The 17928-nt window shown below is 37.9% G+C and overlaps 1 long non-coding RNA gene across 1 annotated transcript in view; it reads left to right on the forward strand.

The window, feature by feature from the left end:
• The window catches only part of LOC306655427, a 70221-nt gene extending 57291 nt beyond the window's left edge, over positions 1-12930 (forward strand). Inside the window, exon 3 of the long non-coding RNA XR_013762257.1 lies at positions 12872-12930. This is a non-coding gene — a long non-coding RNA (uncharacterized lncRNA). The remainder of the gene's footprint in view (positions 1-12871) is intronic.
• The last annotated feature ends 4998 nt before the right edge of the window (positions 12931-17928 follow it).

Here is a 17928-nt window from a genome sequence, read left to right on the forward strand (position 1 = left end):
GTGGAGCTAGGGCATCTAAGGTAAAGATAAAGAATAAATATAGTTTGGGCTTTCTTGATTAATTGTAAACTAAAGTGTGTACTTTGATAACCAATCTCTGGAACACTATTGATTAAACACTGTAAGACAATAGTAGTTTGAATTTTTATAACGCTTTCTACCCTCGGAGAAAGCAAGGTTTTCTTTCCTTACTTTTTTATCTTTTCAGTTTCATTAAAATATGAAATTGCTCCTATTTTATATTCATTTACTGATTCAATAAATATTTAATTCTTATTTCCTACGTGTTACCATTGGGCTAATGTTAGAGATACAAAAATGAATGAGGCTACAACTCTGCTTTTGACTAGTAAGTTGAGGTAAGGATATTGATATGAGGCAAACAATTACTCAACCTGGCAAGTACTATCATAGTGATATATGCAGTGGAAGTTTGTAGAAGCAAGAGCATAAGAGACCTGCTTAGAAATAATGGAAACAAAAGAGGAAATTTGTAGCCAGACCTGGGAATGATGTTTTATTATATAAACCACACAATTCAATTAAGAAAAAGTGTTTTGAATTCTCACTCTTTAATCTTTAATAAATTTTAAAGTAAAGTACATGCATATATAGCTGATAATATATCATGTTCTGAGCATTTGCCTATTCTATGAAACAACAGTCCTACGGATAGGTATATTCTTGAAACTTGTACATGTGTATCAAGAGAATACGTAATACTTTTCATATTAGCACTGTCCTTAATAGCTAAACTTGAGAAAAATCCAAATGTCCATCAAGAAGAGAGGATAAGTAATTTTTTATGTATTCACACAATGGAATATTATTGTGTGATGAAAATGAGTGAACTACAGCTCATACAACAATAATAAGAAGTTTTTAAAACATAATACTGAGTTACAAATCAAATAAAAAAACTATAGAATGATACCACTTTTATAAAGTTTAAGAACAAAGTTTGTTCTTAAACTTTGTAATACAGATAAACTAAACATTGTAATACAGATATAGGATAGCACTATGAAAAATAAAATTCACTTTCAGTGGGATTGAATCAGTGGAAATAGGAGGACAGAAGAGGTGAAAGCAAAGGTAAATGGACCAGTTCTAGGATATTCTAGAATGTTGGTCCATAGGGAGTTCATAGGCATTCATTTTATTATTATACTTTATAAAATATGTTTATCATGTATGTTATGCTACATTCTTGAGTAAATATAAAATACTGTATTAAAAGGTAAATGTAATAGGAGTTCTAACATTTTCTTCTTGAATAAAGAAGCTTCTCTGGGGCCACAAAGAGACCACCAAGTCAAGCAATGGGAGTTTTTCTAGTAGGGGAATGAAATCTTATATTTCTGTTTCAAAAGGAAATTCCTTACTCAACATTGTAGAGGAAGAAGAATCATGTGAAAGAGCTTAAGTTTCTGACCTAACCCAGTGGCTGGAGGTACAGATTCTATGAGATCAGTTATTTAAGAGTTAGAACTAATGGGATTTAGTGATATGTAAAGAAGGTGATAATCATTTAAGATAATTTATATATATAACAATGAATGCTATTAACCTAAGTATAAAGTACACCAAAAGAATAATAATTCCAGAGTATAACGATAGGATAAGATTATATATCTCAGTGTTGGAAACATCTATATAAAATAAAAATGAGGTTTTCCAGAGCATTTATAAATACTTTGTGGAGCTCAGGAGAATGACGAGCTCTAGAATTAAAGGCCCTGATGTCATTAAAACACAAGGAACTAAGATTACAGAAATAGATGAGAATATTTTTTAAAAGAGTATGTCAAGTATAAAGGAAAAGAGAGCTTTACTGGACTTCTGTAGGTTGTCCACCATGAAGGACAAAGGAGTGTTGAGCACAGGAAATGTGGAGAAACCAAGTGACCAGTGGTATCAAGTGTTGCCAGATAAGGCAAGTGCAATAGAAATTGTCACTGTAATACAGAGAGGCTGTGCAAAACCCAAAAACACAGACCAGAAGCCTGACCTCCTTTGTGTGGTCCTATCCACTAATCAGTGGTTTCCAAGTTGTGCTCTAGAGTGTGCTAGAGCTACTTGGAATGCTTATTGAGACATAGTTCTTCATTCTATAGCTATTAAGCAGTGTCTTCTCATCAGTCACTACGTATCTTGTTTTTACAGTATTTAAAGGCCACACTTCCAAAAATTAATTAAGAAGCATTTTTTCTTAATAATGAAAAACTCATTCATCATCCTTATTTATAATTATTTAATATATTGCATTATGTCCTAGGCACTGGGTTAGAAGCTGTTGTTCATAGAGTGATAGTATCTTTCTCTGCCTTAAGGAACTGGTAGCATTAAATCAAAAATTCACTCAATAATTAATTATAAATCTAGTTTATGGAATAAAAATGACTTCAGGGAAAATGACATTTAAACTGAGACCAATTTTTAAGCATGAAATACCATAATTTTAATGAGATAGTTAATTTGGTAAAAAAGAAGTGTTCAGTTGTAAAAAAGAAAGAAAGAAAAAGGTAGATGGAAAACCACCTAGCAATTTTTAATTATAAATAATGTTGGTCAAGTTAAAAACATCAAACTTTGAGTGTTAATAGAGCAGAATGTTTTAAAAGGTGAAGAGAAATATGCTCACATCACTTGCTGTTCTCAGGGAAGAAGGGTTAGAAGCAAGAGACTTAAGATTTTTCTTTATATGCTTTTGGATTGTACAGGTTTGTACAATTAACATGTACTACTAATAATTGTAATTTTAAAAGAGCTACTCAATAGAAAATTCCATAAATTTACTGTTATGCTCTAGAAAATATCCCAAATCTCCTATTAAAGCAAAAGTATTCAGAGGTAAAATCATTAGATTATGAGAACTGTAATGTAATCAGTCCATTCTAGTTTGAATCGATTTACTGGATAGTAACTGTAGGCAGATGGAGGGAATGGGTTGCTGGGATATGCCCTGGAAGGGTGCATATTCCCTGTGACCCCTTCCACTCTCTCTGTCTCCTTTTTGACCCTCACCCCCATGAGCTGAGCAAGTTCCCTCAGCTGTGCCCTTCCCCAATGATATGTAGCTTAACCTTGCGCCTAGAGCAATGGAATTAACCTTGTATGGACACAGACCTCAGGAACTATGAGCCACAAATATACTTTTCCTTCTCTAAGTTGTCCTTGTTGGGTGCTTTGGTTAAAACAATAAAAAAATTGACTTAAACAGAAATTGGTACCAAGAATTGGGGTCATTGCTATGACTAACCTGATCATGTGGTTCAGAAGTCTTTAAAGATAGTTTCCAGGAAGAATTTTGGAAATGTTTAGAGATGCAATCTGGAAAATCTTCAGAATTTTGTAAGAAGAACTTAATGGGTGATTCTGGTGGAAAATCAGAAGACCAGAATACCAATAGGAACGTGAACTGTTCTCTTGAGGTTTCAGAAGAAAATGAGGACTCTGTTGGGAATTGGATGAGAGACCACTTGTGTTATAAACTGGCAAAGAACTTGACTATGTTTGCCCATGTCCTGAGACTTTATGTGAGACTAAATTTAAAGGTAATGGTAACTAATTAATCCAACAGGGGAAATATGGAGGCAGCACAACATTTAGTCAGTAGTGTGGATATTGCTGTAAATGTGTTTATCCAGATTTACTATGAGAAATAGGGACAGAAAAGAGAAATAAAGGACTTTTAATACTTGCAGTTTGGTTGAAAAAGTGCATGCTAAACTTGAACCAAGGAAATTTTTCTTGTTGAAATGATCACAGTCCTGAAAGAGATGCCAAGTACTTTGCACAGAGACAATAGGAAAGATGCCTTGAGGGCATTTCAGGAATTTGCAGTATTGTATCCATTATAGGGTCAATGATTTAGAAGACAAAAATTCCTTTGATAAGAGATAATGGAGGTACCCTGTTAGTACAAGGGGGTCTAGGAAGTTGTTTGGCCATGCTGATCTGTGCAGGAACAACGGAGGACACTGTAGTTTTGATGCTAGGAGTACCAGGTATTGTGATGGTGAAGTTGTGAATGTGGAAGGTGAAGTCAAAACTGGGATAGAGATCTCAGAAATTAAGAGATGCCAGGAATAGGGACTGTCTGCCAGGAAAACTGCTGGCTTTGGAGAGAGGCAAGCTAAAAGAGCAGGCATATGCGCATTGCAATAGGCAAGTTCAAAGGGATGCTGGTTCTGAAATCCTTTGTAGAGTACATCTCACAGTCTTGAATGCTAGATGTAATATTGATTTATGGGAAGATTCACAGAATCTGTTTGCTTGACTGGGTTTCAGTCTTACTTTGGCACCATCCTTTCTTTCTCTGTTCCTATTCCTCCCTTTTGGAATGGGAATGCTTACTCTGTGCCATTATATATTGAATATATGCAACTTGCTTTTGATTTTTATAGGGGCTCATGTCAAGCACTTGCCTTGAGTCTCAGAGGAGACTTTGAACTTGGACTTTCAGGTAATGCTAAAGCTATCAGGACTATGGGATTCTTTGATATGAACTAAATGCATTTTATATTATGAAATGTACATGAGCTTCTTGGGGGTCAGGGGTGGAATGTTATGGTTTGAATATAAGGTGTCCCCCAAAAGCTCTTGTTAATGCAGGAGTGTTAAGAGGTAAAATGATCAGATCGTGATAACTATGATCCAATCAACACATCCTAGTTTGAATGGATTTACTATAGAGAGGTGGGGTATGACTGGGAGAGATGGGTCAATGGGAGGGTGTCCCAGAAGGGTACATGCTATTTGTGGCTCCTTCCTTTCTCTCTGTCCCTCCTTCCTGACCACACCATGAGCTGAGCAGTTTTCCCCAGTTGTGCCCTTCCCCAATGGTGTGTTGCTTCCCCTTGGGCCCTAGAGCAATGGAGTTGACCATGTATGCACAGAGACCCCAGGAACCATAAGCCACAATCAGTAGCCCCTTTCCTCATGATGTGCTGCCTCACTTTGGACCCATCAGTGGAGTTATCACAGATCAGGCCAACTGTGGACTAAGACCACAGAAAGCATGAGTCCCAAATAAACTTTTCCTCCTCTCAATTGTTTTTGATGGGTATTTTGTTCACAGTGACAAAAAGGCTGACTAAAATATTTACATTACTGCAATAACCTGTTATTTCATTCTAGGAATTTACAAATTTGAGGGTTTTTTTTTTTTTAACACATGCATTCATAAATCATGAGCTAGTGAACCCAATCCTAAGATTTAATTCATGTTAAATTCTTGCTAGTTGCTTTGAACTGAGGAAGCCCCCCAGGAGAGTGCCACTTCTTAGGGAGCTACAAATTAGAGCTATGAAAATAGGCCTTGTATATTAAAAAAAAAAAAAAAAAACACTTTATTTTTTTGTGGCGAGCATAACCCCTTTCACATTTTTAATGACTAACCCAAAGTCATGAAATAAGAGTAGTAGTAAATACTAATAGACACAGCTGTGTTTTGGTTCTTCTCTTTTCATATGACATCCTCTCTTAAAATTATTTCCCCATTTGCGTTCAAACTATAAAACCTATCATTCTGCTGTCACATCTCAATGTAGGCTCGTAAACATTAGTTTAGAAGAAATTTGGAGAAGTTAAGTGTAATTAGTTGCTCTTTTAAAGATCTTTCTCTCCCTTTCTTTTCTTTTTTCTTTTGCTATCCAAAAAGCTTTAGAACACACTTAGGTAAAGGTTTTTGACAAAATATGACTTAATTCTTGTTCTGGCTTTTGCAGTTGACTAAACAATTTAAGTACCTCTTTGTAAAACATCAGATGTGCACAGGCAAGAATAGGAATATAAACTAAAACTAAAATGAGTAATAACCGAAAAACCTAGTAAAATATTGACCAAATAATTAACTTAGTGTTTGGCCACCCTGGTTAATCAAATATTTTGTGACACACAGCATTCTGTATGAAACGACATTATTTCACCCTAAACCAGGTCTCCCTGTAAACAGGGTTTTTGTCGGAGTGCCAAGCTGGAAAGTGAGTGGGAAGATAATTCCCCACCAAATTCCGAGAAGTCCCAACGGAGAGCTCTTATCTCTTAGCGCTGGTAAAGAGGGAGAAATAAATAATACTTTTCAGTTTAAAGTTTATCTCTATTGCTTTTTTTGGTCTTTAAAAGACTTCTGAAGAATGGAAGGAAAAAAAGCATTTGCTTGAATTTCTCTGTCGGTGGGGGAGGTGAGTGAATTAAATGAATAAGAGAAATTTGGGCAAATATTCTAATGTTTCAACTAAGAAAGCTTATGACTAAGAAAGTTTATAACTAAGCTTATGATTGGAACTTGTGCTTGCAAGGCGAGCACTCTACCAACTGAGCTATCTACCCAGCCTCTGGAGGAAATTATTCTTAAGCTATTTTTCAAAAAATGTAACATACTCTAACCAGTTTAAAAAATTCTTCCACCTATATTGCCCTATTTTATGTATCTTGATTTTCAGACCTAAATTACAACACTTATAAACAAAGAAGAAGCCAACAAAGTTCTTTGCAGTTGCATGTGCTGAGAAGAAGTGAGGGGTTAAAGCTGGGGCATAGACAAAGCAGACTGTGGAGTGTGGGTCCAGAGTCACCTACATCAGGGCTCAGCCACTGAGCTATCCACAAGCCACCTCAGTACTTCCCTGTTGCACCATACAAAACCTCTGATGGCCCTGACCTTACCCAACTTTTAGCTGCTTCTGCTTCATGTCTAAACCATAACTGGTGCTCCGACTCTTACTCCCAGATCTTGCTCCCATCTCTTTACACTACACCACTGCATTCAGACACTTGCTTTGCAGTTTCCTAAGGAAATTTCGGTTCCTTACTCATTCACCTGGAACTCCTATGACCCAGTTCCTAGTTTGATGAAGTCCTAATTTCTTTAAGACTTGGCTCAAATGTTTCCTCTGGGAAAATATTCCAGAGTTCCCTCTCATATGCACATTCACATAGACACAAATGGTTCATGCTCAGTAATTATATTATATTCATATATCATATATTTAATATTCTAAATCTATCATATTATGATTATTTGCTCACGTCTGTCTATATCCTATGGTTATATTATAGGCTTCATAAGGGCAGAACTGGATCTGCTATCTCTGATGCTTGCTCCAGTACCTGATTTAGGCAATGGTAGAGTAGAGTTTGACGGAAGAGTTGATGAACTAGTCCTATCATCCCTCATGATCCACATCAGTTTCTCTGACTCTGCAAAGTCTTGTGGATTTATCTAAAATAGGAGTACATTCTTGTCTTTGAGTGCTTATAGTGCTTTGCTTACTTCTTATTTGTGACTGTTATCATCAATTTCCCTGGATTTTATTTAATTGCTTATATTCTATACAAAGAGAAGAAAAGAAAAGAGTCATGCTATCCTCTATTGTTTTTTTCCTTACTTTGCTTTGGAAAGAAAGAGATTTTCCTTAATATGTGTTGAAATAATTGTATATATTTGCAGTATTTTTCCCCAAAGAGACATCATTAAACAATGCAATGCTTTTGCAGGACAGAGATGATTTGAGATTCACTTTTATGTGCCCAGGCTCAGCACACAGCAGGTGCCAACTAAACACGTGCTGGGATCATGGAGGGAGAGCACAACTACTTGTTCTGAAGGTTCTTTATTCCTCTATTGGAAATAAGAAGGTCCTTTAGCAAACACTGGGAGTAAATCACCTACTTTTAATAACTAGATTAACTCAACCATTTTACTTCTGATACTTTGGTTCCTTGGAAATAATAACTTCAGAAGGGGTGACAGTTTGGTCAAATTTTAACTCAGAAGTTAGGAAAGCTTCAGTTTTTCTTTTCTTTTCTTTTCTTTTTTTTTTTTTTTTTATTTGCTACTGTATCCTCCCAATGGTGACAATATTTCCAGCCATTGTAAATAAGCACTGCAGCCTCTTTCATGGTAGTTGATCAAAAGGTAGAAGCATCACTCATTGCTGAAGTTCATGGCCACGTGGAAGAACAGGATAGATACTGTTAAACAGAAGATGGTCTTCAAAGATCTTGTTGATCTCCCAATGACAATAGTTTCATTTATTGAAAACTTTCAGCCTTGTGCTGATTTCTTCATGTATATTCTTATTTATTTCTCTTGAAAATATTGTAAATGAAGTATCATTAGCTGCTTTCTAAAGGTGAGATAATGAGTCTCAGAAATGTTCAACAGTTTACCCCCAATTGTTTAGCTATTCTGTCTTTTCACAGGGTATAATTCTATTTTGACTAAAGATCAGGATGAAAAAAATATTTATTAACTTCTTTCAGGGACTTCACAGTGTCTCCTGAGTGAAGTGAATGACACATGTCACTGTAACTTAAAAACAATTTTATTCACTCTGGTTCTTCAGAAAGCCAGATAAATATTAGATAACCAAACTCTTATTTATCTGAAAAGGAGAATACATTAGATCATTCACTAAACTATCTACTAGGCAAAATGATCTTGACCCACTCCAGTCAAGACTTTGACCAAAGTGAACTAGCAAAATTGATCTATTTAATTCTACCCTTTTTTCTCCCACAGTCCAGTGTCTCTGAGCATACACGTGAGTAATGCATATCAGCATCAAGATGTTGCAGCACAAATAAAACACGTATGTCAAAATGATTGGCTCCTCTTCATGAATCCAGCTACTTTCACAGACAAAACATAGTTTGGCAAAGCTGAACGTCTTTTAATCTTCTTCACCTTCTGACTCTGTAATTTCATATCATCTCTGTGCTTGGGAAACTCAGTTTCTTCCTGCATAATTCCCACATCAGCAATTGAGCTGCTCATCCCCAACTTAGCTTTAAAACTACTACACTATAAAAATGCTTGTGAATCAAGTGTAAGGAAAATTAGGCATCCCTCCAGGTATGTGAATACAGGCCCCAAGCAACATTACTTTTCAGAGAATTTGCCTACATCAATGTGAAGATATAAATAAACGTGATAGTTACATAAGATGATGTATCATTTGAATTATTATGAAAAGCATGCTTTCTAAAACACTCTCCAGAGCTTTCCTGACAGAAGCAGCCCTAACACAGAAACAATAAAATTTCCACAAGAAATTGTTGGTCAAGTTTATTACAAGCCATAATGTCAGCTGTCCAAATGATTACTTCCTCAAACTGACCTCTTCCAACCTGAAGATGCTAAACTTTCTCCCATTGGCTCTTTGTGATACATTTTGATCACCAGCCTAAACATAATCATCTGTGCAAAATTCATGAGGTTCCATGTAGTTTTCATTTTAAAGATTAAATGAGAGACCTAAGTCTACAGTCAGACCAACAAGATGCCTTGATCCTAAGATCACACAGACTTGAGGAAAAGATTCAAGGCAAAAATAAAAGCTCTTTTGACATATGTCTCAATGGAACCACCATTTGACCCAGCCACCCACTCCTAGGTTTATACTCAAAAGATATAAATCAGCATACTACAGTGACACAGCCGCATCAATGTTTATAGCAACTCAATTCACAATAGCTAAACTGTGGAACCAACCTAGATGCCCTTCAACAGATGAATGGACAAAGAAAATGTGGTATATATACAAAATGGAATATTACTCAGCCACACAGAAGGATGAAATTATGGCATTTTCTGGTAAATGGAAGAAACTGGAGAATATCATGCTAAGTGAAATAAGCCAATCTCAAAATACCAAAGTCCAAATGTTTTATCTGATATGTGGATGCAAATTCACAATGGAGTGGGGAAGAATAGAAGTGTTTGGACTAGACAGAGAGGAATGAAGGGAGGGAAGGGGACATGGGGATAGGAATTTTATTACCCTATGGGCATATGATTACATAACCTGTGTAACTCTACATCATATACGACCAGATGAATGAAAAGTTATACTCCATGTATGTATGATGTGTCAAAATGCATTCTACTGTCATGCTTGACTAATTAGAACAAATAAAAATATATTTAAAGATACTCAAAAGATAAAGATACATCTCACCTTACCTGACATCAGAGATGCTTTTGCCCCCGATATGTTTATAATATACAAGTAAATCTAAATATTACTTCATCGCCTCCTCTAATTTTCCTCCATTTGGTCTTACTTAGACTGAGAGATAGTTCTCTTATCTTTTTGTCTACTCTTTCTGTTCTTATAAACAGAACAGCAATAAATTCACTGTTTTGTGTATGTTAGCCTACATCATATATAGAACCTGGAGTTGTGCCATTTTTTTGTGTCTGTGTGGCAACTCAGTTTATTCACAAAATGTACACTGCTGTTTTAAATATGTGTAGCATTTAGAGAGTCAGGGAAGATATTTGCATTTTTCTATTATGTTCATTTCTCTCTTCAGTTTCATTTTAGTTTAGGGTTTAGAGAATATGTTAACTTTCTTTTTCTTCTTATCTTTTAAAACTTCTGCAAACTCTGACTATAACATTTGTTGGAGTTGTGCCTTAATGGGGGAGTCCACCTGGTTGAATCTAATTGATTTTCAATATTGTGCATGACACTTTAGTATGTAAGTTTTATCTACAGCACATTCCTTTGTATCAATATTGTCTTGGTGTGTTTTATGTTTGCTTTGTTTTACTTAATACAATATTTTTGAAAACAAGTGGGACATTTAAAAATATTTGAATGTGGTATTGTGTTGGTTCTAAAGATACAAATATAAATATGTCCTGTCTTTTAGGCATTCAGAATATACATACAGAGATATTTTCAGCAGTGTTGGTAAGTACAATGATCCATGGGAACAATGAGATGGGAATGAGGGCAAAAGCTTCTAAAAAATCTGAAGACTCTATAGAGGAGGGGACAGTGGAACTAGGGCTTAGATTTTAGCAAGTTGAAAGAATGGAGAGGAAGGTGGGAAAGGGAATAATGTGTGATCATGACAGTGCATGGTCTTTTCCAGGAAAAGAGTGAATTTAGCATGGTCAGAACTAGGAGGTGTGAGGCTCAGGTTTTGGAGAATAGACTAATATGCAACAAGTTTCTAGAACTATGAAAAACTAAACGAGGGCTTAGAAATCTTGTAACTGTATATGGATTTAAATCATCCAAGAAAACCCCCACAAAAAACCTGTAAGAAAACAAGGTAGGTCTCAGAACTCTAGATAATTTGAGCGCCAGGGATGTCCTCAGTGTGGACCTTGGACCAGTATTAGTAATATCTCTTGGGCTTCTGGCTAGGAAGAGGACAAGAAATCTATATTTTGATAAGATCAGGTGATTCTGGGATACACTATGACCACACTTAGAGAGAAAGAAGTGTGCATTCCAAGTGTAAAGAATAGTGTAGGCAAGTGTGTGGAGCTGGGGTGAGAGAGGTGAAATGTAGGGAGTATACATAATGATTCACTTGTGGATTCATTGCTTAATCAAACCATCTAAAAAATATCAAATATTAACCTTCAATAGTATTTCTACACTGGGAATTTTATACTGTAATATAATTCCAGAATTCAAAAGGTTCAAATTCTGGATACTTCACATTTTGCTAGAAGAAAAATGGGAAGACAGGATCAGAGAGTGGATGTGACAAAGAAATTTCAACTACAATGGCCTGAAAAGTGGAAGAGTCTTTGTAGTTTTCTCAATTGGAAATTAGTATAAATAAAACAGAATTTTAGGAAGTTGGAGCTGCAGACCATGTAGCAAAACAGAAGAGAACTCATTTAGATTTTAGATATTCTTGACTGTAATGTCATGCCTGTTTACAGTGAGAGCTATATTACTTGAAAGATGTTGGGAAAGACCCCCACCTCCTAAAAATATCTACTTTGTGTTTATTGTTGTCCATAAAATTATACCACTGCAAATCATTCCTTCAATTTTTCACTCATCTGTTCCCTGGGAGAATAAATACTGTATCAATTAAAATCTAGGAAAGGTAAAAATGGACAACCACTAAAAGCAATGTCTCAGTAGAAGAGGAAGAACATAAAGGGATGAAAGCAAGGAATAAAAAAGAGAAAGAAGAGAATAGAATAGAATAGAATAGAATAGAATAGAATAGAATAGAAAAGAAATTATTTAAAACAGGAAGTAGCTTCTGCACAAGATGTATGTTTCCTATTTTGTACACTTGAAGAAGGATTCTTTGGCCCCAACAAGGTTGGTTTCCTTTAAAGACACAAAGAATTTAGGATTAGAGATTTTAATTTGTCTTAAAGTAAGATAGAAACTTACTCATAACCATGGTGAGTTTGAGGTGAGTGAGGAATAGCAGATGAAGATCACTTGGGGCATTTGGAAATATGGAATTGGAATTGTTATAAACTGGTGTAGTTTTTATTCAGTGTCAAAAAAAGATATGTATAACTTAGTGTTTTTATAAGAGCATGTATCATTCTCAATAAACTATTTAATGAACATAACTTATTCCTAGTGTGCCACAAAGAAATATACTTTAACGTCTTCTGCTCTAACAATTTAAGTTAGCATTATGAGGCAATCTGTGTTTCCCCCACATAATAGGTTTGTCAAGCAGCAGAGCCTGATGAATAAATGTGCTATGTGTCATGGCCACTCTTGAGTCCCTCGTTGTTCATGAGTTTAGGACAGTGGTGTACGTGCCGTTCTATCTCAGACAATCTCAGACCAAGTAATCACAGACCACGCTCTAATCCAGAACACTCCTAATGTATATTGAAACCTGAAAAAAGAGATGGGAGAGGTGGAGGAGTTGGAGAAAGAGGAAGGGGAGGAAGAGGAGGAGAGGGTGAAGTTGGAAGAGGAGGACTTCTCTTACATAAGTATTAGTTTCTATGAATCATTGCACATTTTTTTTCTGTTCTTGGGAAAGCATTAATGTTATTTTCCCAGACACTGACACAAGACAGAACTGAAGGAAGAATGTCTGACTTTCTTCTTTTCTTCAATTATTGCAGATGTCCTAAGTGAGATTCTCCACTTGCTTTCTATTTGGTACAAGGAAAGAAAAAAAAATATTGACTGCCATTCTGGTATGCTAAGTTATTGTTTCAGGCAATTTCCTTATGGTATTGATTTATTCTTGGCAACAATCAAAAGGTGTGATTACATCTATTTTTCCATAAGAAAATAAAAATGAGATTTGGCAACCTGCCCGGGATCACTTGCTGCTTAGTAGAAGAGACATTTGAGAGGAAATGTATGGAGCAGAAACATTTTCCAGGAGTTGGTTTAGAGCCAGGGAAAAACAAAGCAACATTGAATTTCAGGAGGAAATAAACATTCAGTCTATACCACTGCTCCTTTTAATTACCAAATGGGATAAGGCATTCATTTTAACATTAGTGTAGTTCCATAGCACTTCACTTTTCTTTATGAATGGGACAGGTATTCATAGACCTTTTTGAGAATATGACATCATTAACACAACAACTCTCTTCTTACAAAAATTCAAACACAAACCTGCACATCAAATTATTTCAAGAATTCTCAAACCTCCTAGTGTTCATATGTAGACCTTTTAAAATAAGCACTAATAAAGAACATCCTCTACATGAACATATTCCAATATATAAATAAAATACAACTTTTACACTTATAAGATGTGTGCATGTTTTCAAAGTAGTATTCAGAAGGGGATATTCTTTGAAAATAGAATTGCTCCACTTTCTCTTTAGTTCGGCAATACACTAGATAAAGCTCATGCTAGAAAACTCCTGAATACAAACTTAAGGATTGGGAAGAATTACCAATTCTTCCCTTGAAGTAGTACAAATGCTTTACATGATGAGGTTTCCTACATTGAAATCTAATCTCCAATGTTATGATTTTCAGAGGTGTGTCTTTAGGGAGTAACCAGATCATGAGGGTGGAATCAGCCCAGAGAACACCCTTGCCCTTCTACTAGGTGAAGATTCAGCAAAAAAGACAGCCATCCATGAATTTGAAATAAGGTACTCACTGGATTTCAATCTACTGGTAACTTGATCTTGATCTTCTCAACCTCCATAATTGTGACAAATAAATTTCTATTGTTTATAAGCCATCCACTTAAAGTATTATAAACACTCTAAGGCAAACAGTATTTTCTTCTTCTCTGAATATAGATATCTCCTCCCTAAGTCTATTTCACTTATGGGCTTCCCCAGATGTTTTTCACTACCTTTTGCTGGCTTTAATTTTAATTCATCTGTTTGTTGACTGCAGTTAACATACTAAATTCCTCATTTTGCATATTTCTCCTACATACCCTAGCATGCTATATTCTGTATATTTACAAACTATATCTTTCTAATTCCACAGAGGATTTTAAATTGTTTAAAGGAATGCATGTATTTCATGCAAACAGACATCCAATGGAAATAATAAAAGACATTAATAACTAGGTAAAGAAAAAAAGGAAAAAAATCTGCTAGGGAAAATATGTACTTCTGTAAATTTTGAGATTTTTGGCAGTCAAGGCAAAATAGAAACTAAATGATATCCCTATATTTGATAATAAAAAGCAAACTGTTAGACGAGAACCCCCTTAGAGAATACTCCTATGAAGAATAGTTTCTAGACACCCTGCATATTGTTCACACTTCTCCCAACAAGAACCCCCCCATTCCTCCTTTCTCCCACTCATTCATGTTCGTAAACACTCTATTGTGTTGTGGATGACACCACTAGTTTTCAAAGCAGTATTTCCTTCTCACAGATTCATGAGTATCACTCATATCTGTTACTAATCAAGACCTCCTGTCCACTCTCTTTGACAGATGAGGAGACAGTCAACATCCACTTTAGAATGTGGCCTCCTTTTGGAAATGTTATTGGTCATAATATGTTTACCCTGTCTCTATTAGTTATTACTCATCAATAGCATCCTTTTAACAATTGGGAAGCATCAGTCGGGTCATCACTGAAATCTGTGGGGGCTGCCTGAAATATGAGCTTTCAGTTGAGTTGATTAAGAGGAGATTTTTCAAAATACTTAGATGTCCTAGTCCTGTGGGAGTTGGCTTTCTGCTATAAAACATAAGGAATATGATTTTCAATTACAACCCAATAAAAGACTACCATATCTTTGTCCAAAGGTGCATGACCAAGAATCTTCAGTATCTGTCTTTTCTTTTGTCTCTTAAACGTGCTTCAATTTTATATCACAATTTTGAGACATGGACTGTGGTGGGCAGAATTTCCAAAACACCCCAAGATTTCTTGTCACAATTCTCCAAGAATCTGATTATATCACATTAGTATTTTGTTGCATGGCACAGTTGGTCCTAAGATAATTATCCAGGTGAATCTCTTCTAACATTAGTTTTAACAACAGAGAATTTTTTATGGCTTACTAGGGAAGTCAGAGAAATTTGAAGAGGGAGAAAGGTTATGCAGTACAGTTAGCTTGAAGAGGCAGGAGATCATGTGAGAATGGGTGCAGATGAACTTAAGGGGATAAGGGAGGCTCCAAGTGACAGCCTGCAAAGGAACAGAGCTTCATCCTATAATCACAAGGAGCCAAATTCCAAATTCTGCCAGTAACAGAAATGAGTTGGGAGAAGACCTTGAACTCCAGATGAAAATGCAACCAATTAACACCTTGATGTCAGTTTTGTGAGACCCTGAGCAAGGAACCAGCGACATCAGTCTGGATGTGACAAAACAAAAATGTGAAATGATAGATGGGTATTGTCTGAAGCTGCTAAATTTATGAGAATTTATTTTGCGGCAAAGAAATACTAATACATGGATACTTCTGTCACTTGTCACTGAACTTTATTTAAAATCCATTATTTTCCAATGCATTTAAAAGTGATGACATTCATAGGAAGAAAGTGGTATTGGAAGGAACTTTTTTTTTTTTTTTAAATAAATCCTGATATTTATTCTTTCATATCAATTTTAAAAAACAGAAAATTTTAAGAATTTAACCAATTTCATCACCTCCTTCCAGAGGGGTGTGTGTGTGTGGGGGGGGGTTGTGTGTGTGTGTGTTTCTTGACATATATGCATATTCTTTTGTTGTTCAACAAAACAAATGATTTTATAATCACAAAATTTTAGTCATAAATTACAAGATAATGCAAGAATTCTTTCTGGCTAAGATGAAATTTGTAGCCCATGATCAATCTTAAACACCTGTCAACTCGGCATACAGAGGATCTAATTGGCATCCATCCATTCATTTAATTGACCAGTAATAACTGAGTGCTACTTTATTTTAGAGCCTGGGCTAGACACAAGAGATAAGGCTGAAAAAATGAGATAGTCCCACATGTAAGGAAAACTATAAGGAATCAATGAAGAGTGACAGATAAATAAACAGGTATGCTGTGTGGAATGTTGAAGTTAGAAGATGGGGCAAAAGGAATACCAAGAAATCACACAAAATCCAAGGTCACCTGATTAGGAAAAGATTCACCAGAAAATGAATTCAAAACTAAGACCTGAGGAGTTTTTTCAAGATGGCGGCCTAGAGGGTGGCTGCATTACGTGTTGCTCCAGAACTCAGGATTCAAGAGAGGAGATATTGAGACGCTTGGGACCAACTCAAAGTAGCCGGGTGACTCTCACCCCCTGGGGGGGCATCCCGGATGGGACGGGGGTCCCGGAACGCAGGAAACTTTGTGAAGTAGAACTGCCGGCGAGACGCCCCTCCCCCCGCTGGAGCGCCATAGAGGAGGCCGCTCGGCACAGCGCTGGGACTCGGAGCAGCCACTGGGGCTCCGGCGGCTGCCCGGGGGAGGAGTGGCGGGGAGAACTGTGTGGACTCAGGACACCGGGGCCTGCCCTGAGGAGGAGGAGAGGAGCGTGGCCACTTGGATTCGGAGAGACTGCGCCAGAGCTGCAGGCGGTTGCCAGAGGAGAAGCCGCGCGGCGAGCTGTTTGGAATCAGAACGACGCTTCTGAACACCGGGGCCTGCCCTGAGGACAAGGAGGAAGAGGAGCGGCCGCTTGGATTCGGGGCCTGCCCGGAGGAGTAGGAGAAGGAGGAGAAGGAGCGCGGCGGGTCCTTTGGACTCGCAGTGACTGCATTAGCGCTCCAGGCGGCTGCTCAGAGGAGAAGGCGAGTGGTGAGTTGTTTGGTCTTAAAGTGACAGCTCCTAAACACAGGGGGGCTGCCTGGAGGAGAAGCGTGGTGGGACGCTTGGTCTTGAGGGACCACACCAGAGCTCCGGGCGGTTGCCCAGAGGACCTGTGCAGCGGGTCACGTGGATTCAGAGCCACTCAGAGGGACTGCTCCTGAACACCCGGGGGGTTATCTGGAGAAGGAGGAGGAACGGGCAGGGTCACTTCGACTCGGAGTGATTGATTGCCCCGGGCTACGGGTGGTTGGTGGGAGGAGGAGGCACGAAGTGAGTTTCTTGGACTCCTAGTGACCGCACCGGCATACTGGGCGGCTGTCTGGAGGAAGAGGCCTGTGGCGGGTCTCTGGGACTCAGAGCGATTGTTCGGGGCCACAGGTGGCTGCTCAGAGGAGGGGCCACGCAGCCAGGCGATTAGGTGCAGAACAGGGTCCCAGGATCTAGGAGGCTTCTGGGTGGAAGAGCCGCACAGAGACAGGCTTAGGGCGGAGTGAAGGTTCCAGGCCTATGGGCAAATTCTCTGAGGAGGGGCAGCCTAAGGAGATTCATCTGCGAAGGGTGAGGCTCCCAGGCCCAGGAGGTAGGGCCGGGCCCCTGGAAACTTTGCAGAGGAAGGCAGCCCAGCCCAGGCAGTAGCTGTAAATTGAGGGGAACCTCTAGGAGGAAACTGACCAGCGAGACCTCCCCACCGGGTGAGTCTTCCCTGCTGGGTGAGGTTTCCCACAAGGACGGTAAAACCAGAGACTTAGGCCCAAACAGGCCTTGCCTCAGCCCACAGCCTAGGTCCCCTTTGGATGACCATTGGTCAACAAGTGGAGGCACCTCTGCCCACTAGCAGGGAATATACCCCACCTGAAGGCCACCACTCCTAGAGAGGCAGCTTCCTTGTGGAGCACCGCATTATCAACCTCCTCCAAGACTTCAGCCTACTGAAAGCTAAGAGG

This window comes from Sciurus vulgaris, assembly GCF_902686455.1.
Source record: "Sciurus vulgaris genome assembly, chromosome: 1".
Lineage (NCBI taxonomy): Eukaryota > Metazoa > Chordata > Mammalia > Rodentia > Sciuridae > Sciurus > Sciurus vulgaris.